Below are 21,316 nucleotides of genomic sequence, written 5' to 3' on the forward strand. Positions count from 1 at the left end.
GGGATGAATTGCCTAATAGGCCATTCAGCCCATTGAGTGCTCTGCCATTCCATCATGGCTGACTTATCATTACTTTCAACCCTATTCTCCTTTCTCCTCATAACCGTTGACACCCTTACTAATCAAGAAGCTATCAGCCTCCACTTTAAATATACAAAATGATTTGGTCTCCACAGCTATCTGAGGCAATTAGTTCCACAGATTTACAATCTTATAGCAACAGAAATTCCTCCTCATCTCTGTTCTAAAGGGATGTCCTCCTGTTCGGAGCCATCTGGTCCTACAGGATGTTTCTTATAGTGGCCCACTATAGGAAGCATCCTCTCCACATTCACTCTTTCTAGGCCTTTCAATAAGATCCTCCCTCATTTTTCTAAACTCCAGTGCGCGCAGATCATATCCTTTAGGGAATCCTGCACAACGGCTCCCAATTCTATTTGCATCTCTGATTTTTGAATTTTCTCCCCATTTATAAAATGTTCTATGCCTTTATTCCTTCTACAAAAGTGAATAACCATACTCTTCCATGCTCTACATTCCTTCTGCCACTATTTTGCCCATTCTCCTAATCTGTCTTAGTCTTTCTACAGAGTCGATCTGAAAATAGCATAAGAGGGCACATTCTGAATCACAAAATGTGATAACTTCCTGATTAAAAAACAAGGAGTTCATTAATCTTAAATAAATCAGCAATTAGCTCAAATTGAATTCAGATTGCATATGTCATCTTATAAATTAGACATCTTCTCACGAAGCAAAGTATCTTGAAATAAGTGATAGAAAACTCAGTTCAACAGAGATGATGCTCACTGTCTGAGAAGCAGTAATGACATGCTTTCAATTCCTTCACATCTCTTAGCTTTAGTTGATTGCCTTCATTTCTACTTGCATGATGTGTTCTTTTAATGACAACTGTGGTTCATTTGATAGCATCCAGGACATTGCAAAAGAGCATGATTGTCAATTAAATACTTTGAAAGTACTACTGGAGATATAGCAGTTAATCTGCACAAAACAAATCTGCACAATCTCAAATACAATTAGAAGGGTGCAGAGATCTTTTGCAAGGTTGTTACTGGGACTTGAGGACCTAAGTATATGGAAAGGTTGGATAGGTTAGGACTTTATTCCCTAGCATGTAGGGGAGTGAGGGGAGATTTGACAGAGATATACAAAATTATGAGGAGTATAGATAATATAAATGCAAGCAGGCTTTTTCCACTGAGGTCAGGAGACACTAGAGTACTAGACCAAGAGTCCAGGTGATAAGGCTGATGGGTAACATTTTTAAGGGGAACATTAAAGGGAACTTCTTTACTCAGAGGGTGGTGAGAGAATGGAACAATTTGCTAGTAGAGATGGTGGATGCAAGTTTGATTTCAACATGTAAAAGAAACATTACAGGAGCTTAATATTTGTAATTAAGGCTTAAATCATGATGCTGCCATCTTTCAAAACCACACACACAAAATGCTGAAGGTACACAGCAGATCAGGCTTGTAGGATTAAGGTCTAAATTGTCATTTTTCTTTTAGTTTAACTTTCTTTATTCTTACTTTCATGTTCAGGGGGTGGCCTCTCCTCTCGGTGCTGCCCTCCGGTGTTAGATTGGTGGAATTACAGGCTGGACTGACAGGAATCATCAAATTGCAGGACTTGTCACTCAGGGTCTTAGACTAAAGATGATTTTTATTATGTGACCCTGCTCTTTTGTTTCCTTTCTCACTGTTTTGAAGGAGCATGTTGATGCACCTGGGGCCCAGAGGAACACTGTCTTGTTCAGCTGTCTCCATGTGTACACAGATGACGCCATTGCCATCACCCTCCACCTGGCCCTAACCCACCTGGACAAAAAAGACACATACGTTCGGATGCTGTTCATAGACTTCAGATCAGCATTCAACACAATCATCCCTCAGAAACTGATTGGAAAACTGAGCCTACCGGTCCTGAATACCTCCCTCGGCAACTGGATCCTGGACTTCCTGACTGGGAGACCTCAGTCAGTCCGGATCGGGAGCAGCATCTCCAACACCATCACAGTGAGCACAGGGGCTCCCCAGGGTTGCATGCTCAGTCCACTGCAGTTCACTCTGCTGACCCACGACTGTGCTGCAACACACAGCTCGAACCATCTCATCAAGTTCGCCAATGACATGACCGTGGTGGGTCTCATCAGCAAGAACGACGAGTCAGCTTACAGAGAGGAGGTGCAGAGCCAACAACCTGTCTCTGAATGCGATCAAAACATTAGAGATGGTTGTTGACTTCAGGAGGGCACGGAGCGACCACTCCCTGCTGAACATCAACGGCTCCTCGGTGGAGATCATAAAAAGCACCAAATTTCTTGGTGTTCACTTGGTGGAGAATCTCACCTGGTCCCTCAACACCATCTCCATAGCAAAGAAAGCCCAGCATCGTCTCTACTTTATGTGAAGGCTGAGGAAAGTCCATCTCCCACCCCCCCATCCTCATCACATTCTACAGAGGATGTATTGAGAGCATCCTGAGCAGCTGCATCACTATCTGGTTTAGAAATTGCACCATCTCTGATCACAAGACCCTGCAGCCGATAGTGAGGTCAGCTGAGAAGATCATCGGGGTCTCTCTTCCTGCCATCACGGACATTTATACTACACACTGCATCCGCAAAGGAAAAAGTATTATAAAGGACCCCATGCACCCCTCATACAATCTCTTCTCCCTCCTGCCGTCTGGGAAAAGGCTGCAAAACATTTGGGCTCTCACAACCAGACAATGTAACAGTTTCTTCCCCCAAGCTATCAGACTCCTCAATACCCGAAGCCTGGACTGACACCTTACTGCCCTATTGTCCTGTTTGTTATTTATTGTAATGCCTGCACTGTTTTTGTGCACTTCATGCAGTCTAATGTAGCTTTCTTTGTGTTGTTTTTTTTACGTAGTTCAGTCTAGTTTTTGTACTGTGTCATGTAACACCATAGTCCTGAAAAACATCATCTCATTTTTACTATGTACTGTACCAGCAGCTATGGTCAAAATGACAATAAAAGTGACTTGACTTGTATAGTTTGAATGACAACAACACTTGATTTGATTTGATTTGAAATGTTTAATGCATTTTCAGTAACTTATAGTATAGGTGGTTCTGTATTTTGTAGTTTTTTGTAAGAACGGGTCATCATGGCGGCATAAGTAACCCAAAGCTGTCCTTGTTGTCTCAGAAGCTGCTCCGATCAGATAATTCTTTTAGCTATCCAACTTGAACTATTTTTCAGTACAAACACTGACTATTGTGCAAATTTATTTTATTTCGAGATAGAGCAGGGCAATAGACCTTTCTGGGCCAATGAGCCCAAAACTGCCCAATTACACTGATGTGAACTATTACCCTACCAACCCATGTGCCTTTGGAATGTTGGAGGAAATCAGAGCGCTTTGAGAAAACTCACATAGTCATGGGGACAATGTACAGATAGTGGCAGGAATTGAAACCGTGTAGCTGGTGCTGTAACAGTGTTATACAAACCACTATGTTATTGTGCCACCTATTTAAAACTAATAGAAATCACACAATTCTTTGTTCTTTTCTTTTCTCCTTACTTACAGTGGGGAGAGTTTGGTACAGTTAGAGTTAGTTAACTGTAGCTCTACTTTACTGTTAATTCTTTGTTATGAACATGTAATAAAATGACTGTAAACACAATTTTTGTGCCTCATTCTTGACTTCTGAAGAATCTCTGGACATTATCACCTCCAGATCAAGCACACTATAATCCCCTAATAATATAGTATTTCAACTAGAAGGGCTCTAAATTCAAATATTTGATGTAAGAGAAAGCTCAGAGATGTTGAACATAAAACATAGAACACTGCAATATGGTATATGTCCTTCAGCCTAGATATTGTCCCAATCTTTTAACCTACTCTAAGGTCAATCTAACCCTTCCATCCTACATAACCCTCCATTTTACTATCATTTATGTGCCTATCTAAGAATTTCTTAAATGCTCCTCATGTACCTGCCTCTACTACCACCCGTGGCAGAGTGTTCCATGCACTCTCCACTCAATGCATAAACAATTTATGTCTGACACCACCTGAAAATTATGCCTCTCACTATCATTAGCCAGTTCTGCCCAGGGAAAAATACTTTGGTTGTCCACTCAATCTATATCTCTTATCATCTTGTACACCTATATCGTCACCTCTCATCATCGGAAACAATTAAAGCAGAGCACCAAAGAGCAAGTTGTACTTGCTTTGGAACGGCTATGCAAATTCTGTTTGAAAGTAACACAAAAGGAATACAAGATGTTCTTGGAATGAGAAGACAACAGCCAGGTTCACCAAAGGTTATAAGTGACCTACACTGGTCAAGTCTCCATGAGGAAGGAGGCAGTTTGCTTTCAGGATATTGAAAGAAACTTGACCAGAGATGTTGTAATGATTTGACATGGTGGCATTGAAGATGAAGGGATGGTACATGGTATTCTGACAGACAATGAAGGATTTACTATTGTGTGCTAGGTTTATCAAGATGTAACTGAACAATTGTTGTACAAGTTAGAATGGAACAATGGGTAAAGGTACCAGCGAGAGAACGATAGAAATGTTTCTCATCTCTTCACACTTGGGCACCATCATAACCAGACTCTGGAGATGAAAATATTTCCTCTGCAATTCAAAACCCTTATATTGCATTGTGGTTCACCTTTGAAATGTTATGATAGAAATATGGAGCAGTTCATTTTTTCTGCAAACTGATTAAATCAAACTCAGTTGTCCTCTGAAGGCTTTCAGAAGTATTCAGTGATCACAAGTTAATCCAGATGAAGAAAACACACATGGAGGAGCAGCACTGACCTTTCAGTGAATCTAATCGAATGCTTTCACCTGTTTCTGCACAGTTTTACAGTGACTCCTCATTCTCTCATTACCTGTCCCTGCTATGCTGCTTATGACTCTATTTCTTCAAGTTTATTTTAGGGTAACTGATTTAAAACTGCTCCTGTTACTTCCAGGGGAGTACTGACCTCAGTTTACAGTGTGCTTTGAGTCTTGGCCTGCTTTGATAGAGAGTTCACAACAAAGGAAGTCAGGTCAAATTGAATAAAAATTCTCTTCACTCTGAGCTAACTGAATGAAATGTCAATAGCAGCAAACTTTTTGTTAGCTCAGATGTGATTACATTAGGGAAACTTCAAAGCACCCTTTCTGCTTTCAGGTCCTCTCAGTATCTGGCACCACTAACAGTTATTAATAAATACGTATGCATTTGCACTGTATATTGCTTTATTGCTTTTGTATTAGGTAACTTTGTCCTTTCTCTAAAGTTAAAGGATGACATAACAATAAGAAAAAGGGTGAATTCACAAAATTCTTCTCTTTTTCTTCTTTCCTAAATCCATTGTTCTATGTGGAGAAGTTTTTCTCTGAACTTGGCTCACTCAGGATGTTACCATTGGGATGTTGCATCTGTGGTGGAGTTCTTGCCTCTTTAGTCAAATCGACTCCAGGCATTTGATCTTGCAAGTCAGTACAACACTGCCCTCTAGAGTTGACAGTAAACTAAGGATCATCCAACATCTCTAGTGGATAAAAAAATCCATAATTAAATTTCAATGAATGGCAGAGCAGTTCTCTCCAATTTGTGTCCCTAAACCAAGAGACTTTTGGTCAATACACAGGTGAAATCTTACTCTGCGAAGTTAGTTGCTGTATTTCTACAATACAACCATGATCACAAATCAAAAGAATTTCATTGACTCCAAATGGAGGGTTATGTGGGAGGGAAGGGTTAGATTGTCCTTAGATATAAGAGATTCTTTAGATGCTGGAAATCCAGAGTGATATATACAGAATTCTGCAGGAACTCAGCAGGTCAGGCAGCATCTTTCGAAAGGAATAAGCAATCACCATTTTGGGCCAAGACCCTTCATGAGAACTGGAAAAGAAGGGGGAAGAAATGTGAATAAGAATGTGGGGGGAGGGAAAGGAAAACAAGATAGAATGTGATAGATGAAGCCAGGTGGATGGGTAGGATGGATGAAGGTGATTGGAGGAAAAGGTAAAGAACAGAAGAAGAAGGAACTTGATAGGAGAAGAGAGAGGACCATCAGAGAATGGAATGGAGGAGGAAAACCAGTGAGGTAATAGGTAGATGGGGAGAAGAGAAGAGGTAAGGGGGGTTCCAGAGTGGGGATTGAAGAAGATAGAAGGGGGAGGGGGAAGTTATTAATAATGTAGGTTAAAAGGTCGACACAACACTGTGTCCCCAAGGGCTTGTTCTATGCTTAATGCTTTATGTTCTTTGCTCCAAAGCATTTTGGGATGTGGCAGATCACAGAAGATATTGGGATGGGGCAGTTTCCATGGTTTCCCTTGTGGTAGTGTAACAGCAGGAAGTAGTAGACAGGCCTTGACAAGGGAAGAGAAAGTAAATTGTTAATGAGCAGAGAGCAGTCCAATTCTGCTGCAACTTCTGTATAATTTCACAAAAGTGAAACAACAGTATATTGTATCTTTGAGCATAGACACACCATTGTCTATGTGTCTATATGTGTGTTTCTGAATTTACGGAGTCTCTGCATATGCCTGCTTTCCAGCATTGCCATGGTTTGGAAAACTTAGTTTCATCTTTACTGGAGTATAGATCAAATGTCCTCCAAGAGGATCACAACCTTGTGGTTTAGAGGCTTGTATGCATCACTGACCTGGAGAGCTATGCTGGCTGGAGTCAGAACTTTATGTTTTGGCTCTTGGTAGGGTCACACACACCAAGCAGGTCAAAGGGTAGAGGTCAGACTAAGAGTGGTCCACTGATTTTCCAGGTTTGGGGGTTTACCTCAGGGCTAATAAACCTGATTGGTCAAACAAAACTGTTATGGAAACACCAATGAAGAATCCAACTACATCAGAATGCAACGGTATCCATGAGACCCCAGTTGGGACTTGCGTGACTTCCAGTGAACTGGGAGGAAGCTACTGACATGATGAAGGAAGCTGTAAATGGTGCCAGAGATGGACAACCTTCATTGCAGTCATAAATGCCAGCAGTGTAACGGGCAAAAGAAGAAGAAATAGATCAACTTTACCTTTGTAAATAATTCACTGGCTTTTTAGATCTAGGTATGAATACCTTTGTGAAAATAATGTAATGTGAGAAAGATGATAAAAGAAGCAGAATTAGACCATTCAGCCCATTGAGTCTGCTCTGTCATTTCATCATGCTGATTTGTTAATGCCAGTTTCTTCTCTTTTCCCTGTCTTTGATGTTCTTAATAATAAGAAACCTATCAAACATTGCGTTAAATATATTCGATGACTTGACATCCACAGTTGTCTTAGGCAAAGAATCCCACAGATCCACCACCCTCTGGCTAAAGGAAGCCCTTCTCATCACTATTCTAAAGTGTTTTCCTTTTATTCAGAAGCTTTGCTCTCTAGTCCTAGACTCTCCCACATCTGGAAACATCCTCTCCATGTCCACTCAGTCTAAGCCTTTCAATATTTAATAGCTTTCAATAAGATCCCCTCTTCTCCTTCAACACTCCAATGAGTACATATCCAGAACCCTCAAAAGTTCCCCATACATTAATCATTTCATCACCGGGATTATTCTTGTAAACCCCCTCCAGACGTTCTCCAATGCCAGCACATCCTTTCATAGAAAATGGAGACCAAAACTGCTCACAATACTCCAAATGTGGTCTGACCAATGCTTTGTACAGCATCGGCATTCCATTCTTGTTTTTATATTCTAGTCATCCCAAAATGAATGCTAACATTGCATTTGGCTTTCTTACTACTCAATCAACCCACAAGTTAACCTTTAGGGAATCTAGCAGAAACGAAGACAAAGGGAAAACAACACTTGAGAACATGGCTCATTTTGGAAATACTTTTACTACGTTTCTGCTATCCTTACTGACCTTCAGATTCTTTCACCTTATGGCTCCATGTTATCCCACAAGCAGGTTTGGACCCAAGTAATTGTGTCCAAGGGAGACACACCCAATTCCTTCCAATAGTCAACCTTTTAATCAAACAGATCCCGTAAATCAAATGTACAATTTTTGGACACCAATCAATAAGGTATTTCAGTCTCCAACAAAATTTGACACAAGGATGCAACAGAGGGATCAGGTGCAAGTGTAAACTGCTGTTCTACTGAGCCAGACGGGATTATTCTGCCAGATTTAACAATGAATGATCTTTCCCTGGACTGCAATAGGTTTATGAAGACTGCAAGGTACATAGCTAATGAAGTATTTCAGGAAGTCAGAATCAATACTACCTGAGCCAAGCTATTTTGTGCTCTATTCCTTCAACAAATTGCAGTTGATTAGTCATGTGACCATCACATCACAATCACATGACAAATGAGTTTGCTGCATTCACTTGACAGACTCCAATCCAGCAGAAGGAAAAATTACTGAGAACTCAAAATCAAAGAATATGTACTTATTTGCTGTCTTCTGTATCTTCATGATTGTTTAAACATCTTTTGAAAACAAAGGATGTTTTGAAATACACTCACCATCTGTACCTAATAAAGTGGCCTCTGAGAGTATGTTCATGATGTTCTGCTGCTGTAACCCATGCACTTCAATGTTCAACATATTGTGCATTCAGAGATGCTCTTCTGCACAGCACTATTGTAATGCAAAGTCATTTGAGTTACTGTCGTTTTCCTGTCATTTTGAACCAGTCTGGCCATTCTCCTCTGACTTCTCTCATTAACAAGGTGTTTTTACCCACAGAACAGCCGCTCACTGGATGGTTTTTGTTTTCACACCATTCTCTGTAAACTCTAGAGACTGTTGTGTGTGAAAATCCCAGGAGATCAGCAGTTTCTGAGATACTCAAACCACCCCATCTGGCACCAACAATCATTCCATAGTCAAAGTCACTTAGGTCACATTTCTTCCCTGTTCTGATGCTTGGTCTGAACAACAACCGAACCTCTTGACCATCTCTGCATACTTTCATGCACTGAGTTGCTGCTTCATAATTGGCTGATTAAATAGTTGCATTAATAAGCAGGTGTACAGGTGTACCTAATAAATTGGCCACTGACTGCGTATTTACAGCCTTTTCTTTTGTAGGAAATGTAGCTGTTAATCTTCATGGGCAAAGCAGTCCATGTAAAGATGTGTGACTATATCTGAGGCCACAAAAGGTCACAAGATTCAGTGAAGACAAAATTCTATCTGAATGTGGTTTCAGGAGGAAATGTGTTCTGTAAAACTTGGTGGTCTTCTGAGCAGTTATGACCAATGTAGTTGAAAATTACATTCAAAAGATTGGCTAGCTCTAATCCTGGTATGAGAGGGTTGCCTTGTTATAAAAAGCTGAAGAAATTGGATCTGAACTCTTTGAAGAATGAGAGGTGATCTTAATGAAACAGAAACCATTTGCCTTCTTAACCATCTGATCATGTTGCTGCACAAGTTGATAGTGTGCTTAAAAAGGTGTATGGTGTTTTTGCCTTGATTAGTCTTAGATTGAGCTCAAGAATCGCGAGGTGATATGTCAGCTCATAAAAGCTCTGGTTAGACCTCACTCTAGGAAGAACATGGAAGCATTGGAGAGGGTGCAGGGAAGATTTATCAAATGCTGTCTGGATTAGAGGACATATAGTATCTTACAAGGAAAGGCTGAAAGAGCTGGGGCTTGTCCCTTTGCAATGAAGGAGGATAAGAGTTATAAAATTAAAAGAGGCATTGACAGAGTGGACGGCTAGCACCTTTTTCCCAGGGTGACGTTGGCTAATACAAGAGGACTTATTTTAATGAGATTGGAGGGAAGTATAGGGAGAGTTAGTTTATTTTTACAAAGAGTGGTGGGTGCCCGGAATGCACTTGCAGAAGTGGTTTTAGAGGCTGATACATTAGGAATATTAAAGAGACACTGAGATAGACACATGGATGAAGGAAACACGGAGGGTCATGTAGTAGGGAAGGGGTAGATTGATCTTGGAGTCGTTTAAAAAGTCGGAACAACATCATGGGCTGAAACTCCCTATTGTTTGTACTATTCCATGTTCTATTGTTTGACAAAATGTTTAGAGACATGAACAAGAATTTCTTTTTGCAGGCAGTGGTGAATCTCTGCAATTCCCTGCCTCAGGAGTTTGAGGATCTTGGATCACTGGAGGTATTTTAACGAAATGATAGATAATTGTTTGAAAGGCTAAGGAGTTGAGGACTATGGGGAAACTGGAAAATTAGAGGCAATTCAAGTTTGATTTATTCAACAGTAGATGGCTTTAGGAACAGAGTGTCCTAATCCTGTATCCTTGTATGCTCAGTGGAGATGAAAGTTTGGGCATTGCACTAATGTTGGCATCATGAGGGAGAGTTTAAAAAAAAAACTAGTGCAAAGAAAAAAATCTGCCAGAAAGTCAATTTCCTGATAGACACTACAATGCCAAGAAATGTGAGATGATTTTCAACTGCACAGAATTTTTTTTTACTTTCGGGGTTGTGTAAAGAAATTTCTAGGCCATGAAATAATAACTTCCAATTCAATAACATCTTTAATATAGTTCAACAAATTCCCAGGGTTCTCATAAGAACATATCCAAAATTGCCAACAGCAAGCTGTTTTGAATGGTGTTTAGTCAAAGGCCTGGTTCAGAAGGAAAGTGAGGTCAGACAAAGGGGAAAAAGTAATAATTGTTGGAATTCAAAAAAAATAAAGCAAATGGACAGAATTAGAAGAAAACTGAAATTTCAAGTAATTATTAGGATAGAAGAGGCATAAAGAAAGCATGGAATGAGACTATGAATAGATCTGAAGACAAGAATTGGAGTTTTAAAGCTGAGGAAATTGTCTCAGAAGAAGGCACTGAGATTAAGGACATAAAAGCATAATAAGAAGGTCAAATCAGCCCCTTGTGCCTTGTCTGCCATTCGATAAAATTGTGGTTGATCCAATCTTGGCAATCTCATTAACCACTTTCTGCCCACGCTACTTAACTTCTTGACAGTATGTATGCACTTTCACACAATCAGGAAATGCAGTCTCTCATAACTGGCAAGTGTTGGCTCCTGACAGCTGCCTACTCAAATGAAGGTCTTGCTACGGGTTAGGGAGAGCACTCCCTTCTGCACTGTTCCATGGGAGAATCATTAAATATCATTATTGCAAATTATTTGAAAACAAGGACAACTGTGCTTCATTTTGGCATTTCTATTGATTATGCCACAGGATACAGGAATATAATAAAGCCATTTGGCCACTCAAGTCTGCTCCGCGATTCGAACATGACTGGATTTACTATCCCTTTCCCTGCCTTCTCCCTGTAATTTTTGATGCCCTTACCAATCAAGAATTTATCCAGCTCCACCTTAAATACACCCATTTGCTTGGCCTCCAGGTCCATCTGTGGCAATGAATTTCACAGATTAACCCAGCCTCTGGCTAAAGAAATTCCTCTTTATTACAATTTGAAAGGGTCACCCTTGTACTTTGAGGCTGAACCCTTTGGTCCTAGACTCCCTAGTCCCATGGGACATGATACCCTTCCAACAGTTTCGTACTTGCCAATCCAGAACTGGTGAAGACAGTCCCGTGATGGCATTTCTCAGTGATGATGAAAGCATCAAAGCAGACAGACGGTGGTATTTCAGCAGAAGCAGCCAAATGGGGTAGCACTTTTGTTTGAAATTTCTGGCAGCATCAATGCAAACAGACATCAGGGTAAATGACAGGTTCTACCTCACTCTAATAAGGCTATTAAATGGTTCCCTGGTAAGACCATATGGACCCTTGACTTCACAATCAATCTTGCTATGTTCTTTATGCTTTATTATTTACGTACACTGCACTTTCTCTGTAGCTGTTACACTGTATTCTTCAGTTATTGTTTTACCTTGTTCTACCTCAATCCACTGTATAATGAATTGTTCTATATGAACAGTATTCAAGGAAAGCTTTTTACTCGGTACATATCATACAGTATTCTTACAAAGCTACAGGAAAAATATCAAGAGGGCTGAAAGAAAACAGAAAATGTTCAAGTATGTTGCCTAGAGACTAGAACTTGAGCTCATAGGTTAAGAGTGCAAGGTTAAATATTTAAGGAGAGCTTCTTTATTCATAGGATGGTGGGAATGTAGAATGAGCTGCCAGCACAAGAGGTGGACACGGGCTTGATTTCAACATTTAAGAGAAATTTGGATAAGTACGTGGATGGGTGCGATATGAAGAGAAGTGGTCCAAGTGTGGGTTGATGAAACTAGGCAGAATTACAGTTCAACACAGACTAGATGGGCTGAAGGGCCAGTTTCTGTGTTGTTGTGCTCAACGGGATGACTAAATGATGATACTGAACCAATATCAATACCAATGATTGATGTCCTTTCTAGGGAGCAGTCAACACAGCAGGTGTTCACATCTCTGTGGTGCCAGTGAGTTTGCTGTCCCATACCTTATGTGAGGATGTGAAAGCATATGGTTCTGGCCAAAATAAAGTTCAAGCTGCTTACAAACTTATGAGTATAAAATACAAAAGCCTGCATAGGCCACTCGGCCCCTCTAAATTGTCTGCCTTTAAATATAATCATGGTCGATTATTGAGCAGGGAACAGTATTTCCCTGCTCTTACCCCTACATCCCAGAAGAGAGTTAGAAATAAATGACAGGATGGGCCAGAAATATTTAGAAGGGAGAATAATCCAATAAATCATACCCACAGAACCAATGAATGATGAAATTCCATATTATTCATCTGAATTTAGATTCTGTGGCTGCTATACCGGGATTTGAACAGAGATCACTGGATTGTTAGACCATCTAAAGACCTGTGTCCGGGGGCTCCACAGGAGGAATCTAAATATATTATCTTTTTTTGTCACATGCACATTTAAACATACAGTGAAGTGCATTGTTTGGGTCAAATCTGATCAGTGAGAATTGCAATGCTTCTGGTGCCAATATATCATGTTCACTACTCACTAACCCTAAACATACAGTACTGTGCAGAAGTCTTAGGAACATACTGCATAAATAGTGAGAGTGCACAATGCTGTATTTGTCAAAGTAGAATGAAGAGTAAGTTTGTAAATCTGGTGGGCACAAGGGATGTTAGGAATAATGAGGCCGGAGCACTGCGAACAGATGACAGGCAAGGAATGTCAGGGGTGGAGGGGGAGGTGGTTGGTATGGGTGCAGACACACCCTGCACTGAGACTAATTCAATTCTGGAATGTAAGCCCACCATCGTCAAGGGGAGAATTTACAGACAGCAATGATCACTGGTGCTGCAAAGCCATGAACTGACCATTATGCTACAATACCAATCAAAGCCACTTAAAAATATACACATATCAATAATTGTGTAGAGGCAAATAAACAAACTAACTGGTTGATGCACAGTTCCAAAACATCAGAAAGTGTTTAAGAATTCTTGGCAATTCAAAGCGCTCATCACCAAAATTCATCCCTTAAGAATGGTCATGTGATCTTCAAATCAGTTATCATCTCAGCCTCTTCACCTGCAGTACCAGATATTCAATTTTCCACCGAGTACCTCCAACGTTCCATCTTGAGGGAAATAATTGGCATTTCCAACAATGTTGAAAATAATTGGCAATACAACCATAGGGGAGAAGCTTAGGGTTCAGGAACAGTTATTACCAAACAAGCATCAGGCTCCTGAACCAACATAAGTAAATTCACTCACCTCAATGCTGAACTGATTCCACACCTAAAGACTCACTTTCAAGGACTCTTCAACTCATGTTCTCAGTATTATTTGTTTACTTTATTAATTGCATAATTTATCTTCTTTTGCACATTGATTGTTTGCCAAACTATATTTATGTATAACTTTTTCAAAATTCTGTTGTATTTCTTCATTCTGTAATTGCCTGCAAAAAAAAAACTAGTCACAAGGTAGTTGTGTAATGTAATGGCATCCACTCAGTGTAAGATTACTGAGTGCATGTTTGTGGTCTTCTGCTGCTGTAGCCCAGCCACTGCAAGATTCAACATGTAGTGTGTTCAGAGATGCTCTTCTGCACACTACTGTTGTAACACGTAGTTATTTGAGTTACTGTCACCTTCCTGTAAGCTTGAACCAGTCTGGCCATTTTCTTCCGGCCTCTCTCATTAACACGGTATTTTTATCCACAGAACTACCGCTCACTGGAGGGTTTTTTTGTTTTCTTGTGCCTTCTGCAGTCTGTTGTGTGTGTGTGAAAATCCCAGGAGATCAGCAGTTTCTGAAATATTCAAACCAACTCACTTGGCATCAACAATCATACCACAGTCAAAGTCACTTAGATCACATTTCTTCCCCATTATATTGATTGGTCTGAACAACAACTGAACCTCTTGGCCATGCCTGCATGTTTTTATGCCTTGAGTTGCTACCTTATGATTGGCTGATTGGATATTTGAACTAACAAGCAGGTGTCCAGGTGCACAGAGTGTATTTGCAGAGCTACAGAGAACATGCAGGGGAGGGATTCAAATCGGATAAACCTTTCAGAGTCCTGTATGTGATGATTTAAAACCTCTAATTTGAAATGTGTTTCTTTGGTTGTAGTTTTCATAAGTGCTCTTCTCTCTATAAATTACACAATGATACCAAACATGTGAAATTCAACCTGCTTATATTTAAAATTCAGTGAAACAATGCACAACTGACAGTCTAAATCCTTCGGTGTTATATACAGCACAAGAAAGAGGCAGTCTATCTGTTCTGCCTTAATAGTATCTCAACTATCGTGGGAATTTTCCCAACTTGCAACAACACTCAATCATCCTGTCAATTCTCTGAGCAAAGCTGCCACTTACAGCCAAATTAGAGATGACTCAACTTCCTGGGTCTGTGCCCGTGAGAAGTAAATTTGCAATCCACCAACTCATTTCTGGAACATCCAGATAATTGGGGCATTCTCAACCCATTCGTTTGGGTTTCGAATTGACTCAGTGCTGGATGCCGATGAGAATTCATTATATCTCCCATGTTTGTGACCTTTTACTGCACCTAGCACATAATGCCAGAAAAGATTTACCTGTGTAGTTTGTAGTAATGCTTCACATCCCAGTGAGTTTATCCACAGAACAGTAAAATCTGCAAGGCTAGGAAGTAATAGTGATGATCTGTGCTTTAAGCTGGGTTACTTGTAAGGTAAATTTCTGTTCTCAGAGCTCCTAAACTGTGGTAAGCATAATCTTATTCTGAAAATAAAAGGACACAACTTGATATCGTGATGGATGGCCCCAAAGCATCGACTGTTTATTCCTTTGCATAGATGCTGCCTGACCTGCTGAGTTTATATGTGTTACTCTGGATTTCCTACAACTGCGTACATGTGTACTTTGACAGTAAAATGAATCAGAATCAGGTTTATTATCAACAGCATGTGTCATGGAATTTGTTAACTTAGCAGCAGCAGTTCAATGCAATACATAATCTCGAAGAGAGAGAAAAATAATAATAATAAAAAATAAAACAAGTAAATCAATTACATATATTGAATAGATTTCAAAATATGTGCAAAAACAGATATTAAAAAAGTGAGGTGGTGTCCAAAGATTCAATGTCCATTTAGGAATCGGATGGCAGAGGGGAAGAAGCTGTTCCTGAATCACTGAGTGTGTGCCTTCAGGTTTCTGTATCTCCTACCTGATGGTTACAGTGAGAAAAGGGCATGCCCTGGGTGCTGGAGGTTCTTAATAATGGACACTGCCTTTCTGAAACACCACTCCCTTGGGTACTTCATAGTCTAGTGCCCAAAATGGAGCTGACTAGATTTATAACATTCCGCAGCTTCTTTTGGTCCTGTGCAGTAGCCCCTCCATACCAGACAGTGATGTTGCCAGTCAGAATGCTCTCCACAGTACAGCTATAGAAGTTTTTGAGTGTGTTTGTTGACATGCCAAATCTCTTCAAACCCCTAATAAAGTATAGCCACTGTATAACCTTTCAACCTTTAAACATTTGACAATTAACTTCGTTATGATCTTCCTCTGTATTGCTAACCTGTGTTGTGCTCTTTTGGTAGATTTTACATTTATTCAGCATTCTTATTGTTTTACCTTATTCTAGCACAGTGATATGATTTAACTTGTATCAGCAGTATGCAAGGCAAGCTTTTCACTGTATCTTGGTTCATGTAACAATAGTAAACCAATTCCAATACAAACACAGTATCATCAAAGTGAGGTAATATTTGACACTAAAATGTGAAATAGCAGAGTGTTTGAAATTTGTTTCCTGAGGATCTCTCTACCTTTGATATGGGAAATGTTGATATCATTTATTATGAAACATCTATGCTTATACCCTCAAACCCAGAAACAAATTGGAAATTCTCTGGAAACTTAGATGCAGGCTGGGTGGACCAGCAAGTTTTATATGAAGTTACACTTCTCTCTCCCTAGTTCATTAAACCTATCAATAGACCCTACTATGGACATATATTGTTTTATAATTCTATGAAGTCATTTCTTAAGTACATTCATAATCTTCACCTTCACAACTCCTCAAAGTAATTTTAATTCTGGCTGGTCCCTTGATATAGAAGTTCCTACAGAGTGGTACGTCACTGAAACCTATTGAATATTGAAAGGACTAAAGAGGATAGATGTAGAGAGGCTGCTTCCTATAGTGGCTGAGTCTAGAACCTGAGGGCACAGCTTTAGAATAGACAGACATCCATTTAGAACAGAATTAAGGGGGAATTTCTTCAGCCAGACAGTGGTGAGTCTGTGGAATTCATTGCCATGTACGGCTGTGGAGGCCAAGTCATTGAAGATATTTAAAGCAGATTTTGAAAGTTTCTTGATTAGTCAGGGCACCAAGGTTAACAGGGAGAAGGCAGGAGAATGGGTTTGAGAGGCATAATAAATCAGCCATGATAGAATGACGGAACAGACTTGATGGGCTGAATGGTCTAATTTTATTCCTGTGTCTTATGGTGGTATCTGGCAACACTTATCAGCTGCCAGCTTGCACTGTTTCCCCTCCCCCTATGTTCTTATTCTGGCTTCTGCCTTCCTTTCCAGTCCTGATGAAAGGTATCTGTCAAAACATTGATTGTTCATTCCTGTACATAGATGCTGTCTGATCTGCTGTTCTTCCAGTGTTATCTATCTTCACTGACCAATTTGAAAAAAAAAGCCCATCCAATCTTAAAGCATGTTAAAAAGCAAAAATGAAAACCTTGAAAGTAGTGGAAAAGAGAAATGAAGCCAGAGGCTGCTGCAGGTACTCAATATGTTGGGTAACGTCTGTAGAGAGAGGAACACATTGCAGGTTAATGACCCTTCATTGGAATTGAAAAACGTGCATTGGCTGGCATTTGGTTAGAGACAAGCTGTGCCCAAAAGGTCAATTTCATATTCATATCGCAAATTTATTTTAATTCTTCCCTAAAAGGAATACAGACATCATATCTATTGGGACCCTGCCTGTGATTCTCAATCGTTTGTCTCCTATCCTGCTAGGATCTTAAACTAGATTCCAAGGTCAGTACAATCACAATATATGGGAAATATGCATCTTTCTTTGACACTGAAGGGGGCAAGAACTGCACATTTAGATATGGGGCCTCATGTTTGCAGTGAGGCAGGCAAAATCAGAATCAGAATCTGGTTTATTATCATTGACATATGTTGTGAAGTTTGCTATTTTGTGGCAGCAGTACAGAGCAATACATAAAAATAATTACTGTAGAAATTACAAATCAGGAGAGCAAAATAGTTAGGTATTGTTGAGTTAGCATTGATGGGTTTGTGTGGACTGTTGAGAAATCTGATGGTGGAGGGGAAGGATCCATTCAGAAATCTGATGGTGGAGGGAAGGATCCATTCAGAAATCTGATGGTGGAGGGGAAGGATCCGTTCAGAAATCTGACGGTGGAGGGAAGGATCCATTCAGAAATCTGATGGTGGAGGGAAGGATCCATTCAGAAATCTGACGGTGGAGGGAAGGATCCATTCAGAAATCTGATGGTGGAGGGAAGGATCCATTCAGAAATCTGACGGTGGAGGGAAGGATCCGTTCAGAAATCTGATGGTGGAGGGGAAGGATCCATTCAGACATCTGATGGTGGAGGGAAGGATCCGTTCAGAAATCTGACGGTGGAGGGAAGGATCCATTCAGAAATCTGATGGTGGAGGGAAGGATCCATTCAGAAATCTGACGGTGGAGGGAAGGATCCATTCAGAAATCTGATGGTGGAGGGAAGGATCCATTCAGAAATCTGACGGTGGAGGGAAGGATCCGTTCAGAAATCTGATGGTGGAGGGGAAGGATCCATTCAGACATCTGATGGTGGAGGGAAGGATCCGTTCAGAAATCTGATGGTGGAGGGAAGGATCCGTTCAGAAATCTGACGGTGGAGGGAAGGATCAATTCAGAAATCTGATGGTGGAGGGAAGGATCAATTCAGAAATCTGATGGTGGAGGGGAAGGATCCGTTCAGAAATCTGACAGTGGAGGGAAGGATCAATTCAGAAATCTGACGGTGGAGGGAAGGATCCGTTCAGAAATCTGACGGTGGAGGGAAGGATCCGTTCAGAAATCTGACGGTGGAGGGAAGGATCCATTCAGAAATCTGACGGTGGAGGGGAAGGATCCATTCAGAAATCTGACGGTGGAGGGAAGGATCCGTTCAGAAATCTGACGGTGGAGGGAAGGATCCGTTCAGAAATCTGACGGTGGAGGGAAGGATCCGTTCAGAAATCTGATGGTGGAGGGAAGGATCCGTTCAGAAATCTGACGGTGGAGGGAAGGATCCATTCAGAAATCTGACGGTGGAGGGAAGGATCCATTCAGAAATCTGACGGTGGAGGGAAGGATCCATTCAGAAATCTGATGGTGGAGGGAAGGATCCATTCAGAAATCTGACGGTGGAGGGGAAGGATCCGTTCAGATATCTGATGGTGGAGGGGAAGGATCCATTCAGAAATCTGATGGTGGAGGGGAAGGATCCATTCAGAAATCTAATGGTGGAGGGAAGGATCCGTTCAGAAATCTGACGGTGGAGGGAAGGATCCGTTCAGAAATCTGATGGTGGAGGGAAGGATCCGTTCAGAAATCTGACGGTGGAGGGGAAGGATCCGTTCAGAAATCTGACGGTGGAGGGAAGGATCCGTTCAGAAATCTGACGGTGGAGGGGAAGGATCCGTTCAGAAATCTGACGGTGGAGGGGAAGGATCCATTCAGAAATCTGACGGTGGAGGGAAGGATCCATTCAGAAATCTGACGGTGGAGGGAAGGATCCATTCAGAAATCTAATGGTGGAGGGGAAGGATCCGTTCAGAAATCTGATGGTGGAGGGAAGGATCCGTTCAGACATCTGATGGTGGAGGGGAAGGATCCGTTCAGACATCTGACGGTGGAGGGGAAGGATCCATTCAGACATCTGATGGTGGAGGGAAGGATCCGTTCAGATATCTGATGGTGGAGGGGAAGGATCTGTTCAGACATCTGATGGTGGAGGGAAGGATCTGTTCCTAAAGCACTGTGTGTTCTTAGCCTCCTGCACCTCTTCCCTGATAGAAGGAATGAGAAGAGGGCATTTTGTGGATGGTGGAGGTCATTGATGATGGAGCCCCCCTTTTTGAGGCACTGTATGTTGAAGATGTCCTCGATGGTTGAGAGGATAGTGTCTATGATAGAGCTAACCGAGTCCAGAACCCTCTGCAGCTTTACCCACTGTCTTACAAGGATGCTCAATATGAGACATCTGAAGAAAATGGTGGCATACCAAATCTCCTCACATTAATAATGAAAATAGCAGCTGGTGTGCCTTCTTCATGATGGCATCAATATGTGGGGCCTAGGATAGATTCTCTGAGATGTTGACTCCCACAGACTTGAAGCTGCTCACTCTTTCCATTGCAGACCACTCTGCCTCCCTCCCCGATGAGTGCCCTGTGCGTTTCCCAACTTCCCCATTTTGAAGTTCACATTCAATTTCTTAACCTTACTGATGCTGGTATCACTGTCTAATAGAGAAGGGTAACAGTGGGATATTTCTCCTCCCGCTCCACACTCAAAGCAAACTACTGAAACTAGATTTGGTTCATGGTCAGTTACAAAACACAGGAAGGTGGTAGGCTTGAGTTGAGATTCTTGGACTGGAGCTAAAAGATGATCCTCATTAACACATACAAGAGGCCAAACAGCAACTTTTAGTAGCTCCCTATATTGCCGAAAATTGTCTAAAGCTATTACAGCATTGGTTCAATGCTCTATGCATGGGCTCAGTTGTTTGTGGGTAAGATTATTGCTTTTCTTATTCACTCCTCTTGATCTGTGAGAAGTTCTGGGTTCAAATCCAGCCCTATTGATTAATCAGACATTATTTCCTCAAACACAGAAGTCTGGGGCAACATTCAATTGTATACAAAATCATGAGGGCTATATATAGAAAGGGTAAACGAAAACAAGCTTTTTCCACAGAGGTTGGGTGAGACTTGAACTAGAGGTCATTGGCTAAAGGTGAAAAATGAAATGTTTGAGGGAGAACTTTTGCCTTCAGAGGGCGGTAAGAATGTGGAATGAGCTGCCAGCACAAGGGGTGGAGGCAGGTTTGATGTCAAAACTTAAGAGAAATTTGGATAGGTACATGAGTGCGAGGGGTATGGGGGCTGTGTTCTGAGTGCAGATTCATGGGACTAGGGAGATTAATAGTTTGGCATGGACTAGATGGACTGAAGAGCCTGTTTCTGTGATGTAGTCTATCACTCTATGACTCTTTTGTACCGTTCTATTGGGATGAAGAGGTTTATATACAAGAGTGCTCACCAGTAAATTGACACCCTCGTATATACTGTAAATTCCATCACCCCAATAGAATCGAAAAGCTGGGGCTGAATAGCCTATTTTCATGCCTAATTATTCTATGATTTTCAGATCTCCTTGGGTCCATGAAATAAACACAGTAAAAATGGACCGGTAAAAAGAATGTAACAAAGTCCTGCTTCAACCCTTTCGGAACAGATTATTCTCTGTGCAACAAAAGTAAATAATTTTAAATATCATGTTACGTGTATCTGAGCTTTGTGCCATCCACTATCTTCACCAAATGTCAGATGTCAGCTGGGGCACTGTCAGACATAGAATCAAGTCCCCTCCAGAGGTACAAACTGCCTAACTGTCTCAACTGTGAAGTAAATTTCCATGCCTTACAGAGCAGCACTGACATCTTCAATTTCAACTTTAATTGTCCTTCTGATCTTTATGAGTCCTCATTCCAGGCAGCCTGGTTCAGCAGGCTAGGATAAAAATGTGTAAGCTAACATTCACAAAATGCTGGAGGAACACAGCAGGTCAGGCAGCATCCACGGAAATGAATAGTTGATG

General features: G+C 41.0%; 1 protein-coding gene across 1 annotated transcript in view; it reads right to left on the reverse strand.

The window, feature by feature from the left end:
- Window positions 1-21,316, reverse strand: part of LOC132401336 (protein eyes shut homolog) — a 1,222,700-nt gene that overhangs the window by 66,938 nt on the left and 1,134,446 nt on the right. The gene's annotated exons all lie outside the window — the stretch shown is intronic.

Source organism: Hypanus sabinus, chromosome 10 (genome assembly GCF_030144855.1).
Source record: "Hypanus sabinus isolate sHypSab1 chromosome 10, sHypSab1.hap1, whole genome shotgun sequence".
Classification (NCBI taxonomy): Eukaryota; Metazoa; Chordata; class Chondrichthyes; order Myliobatiformes; family Dasyatidae; genus Hypanus; species Hypanus sabinus.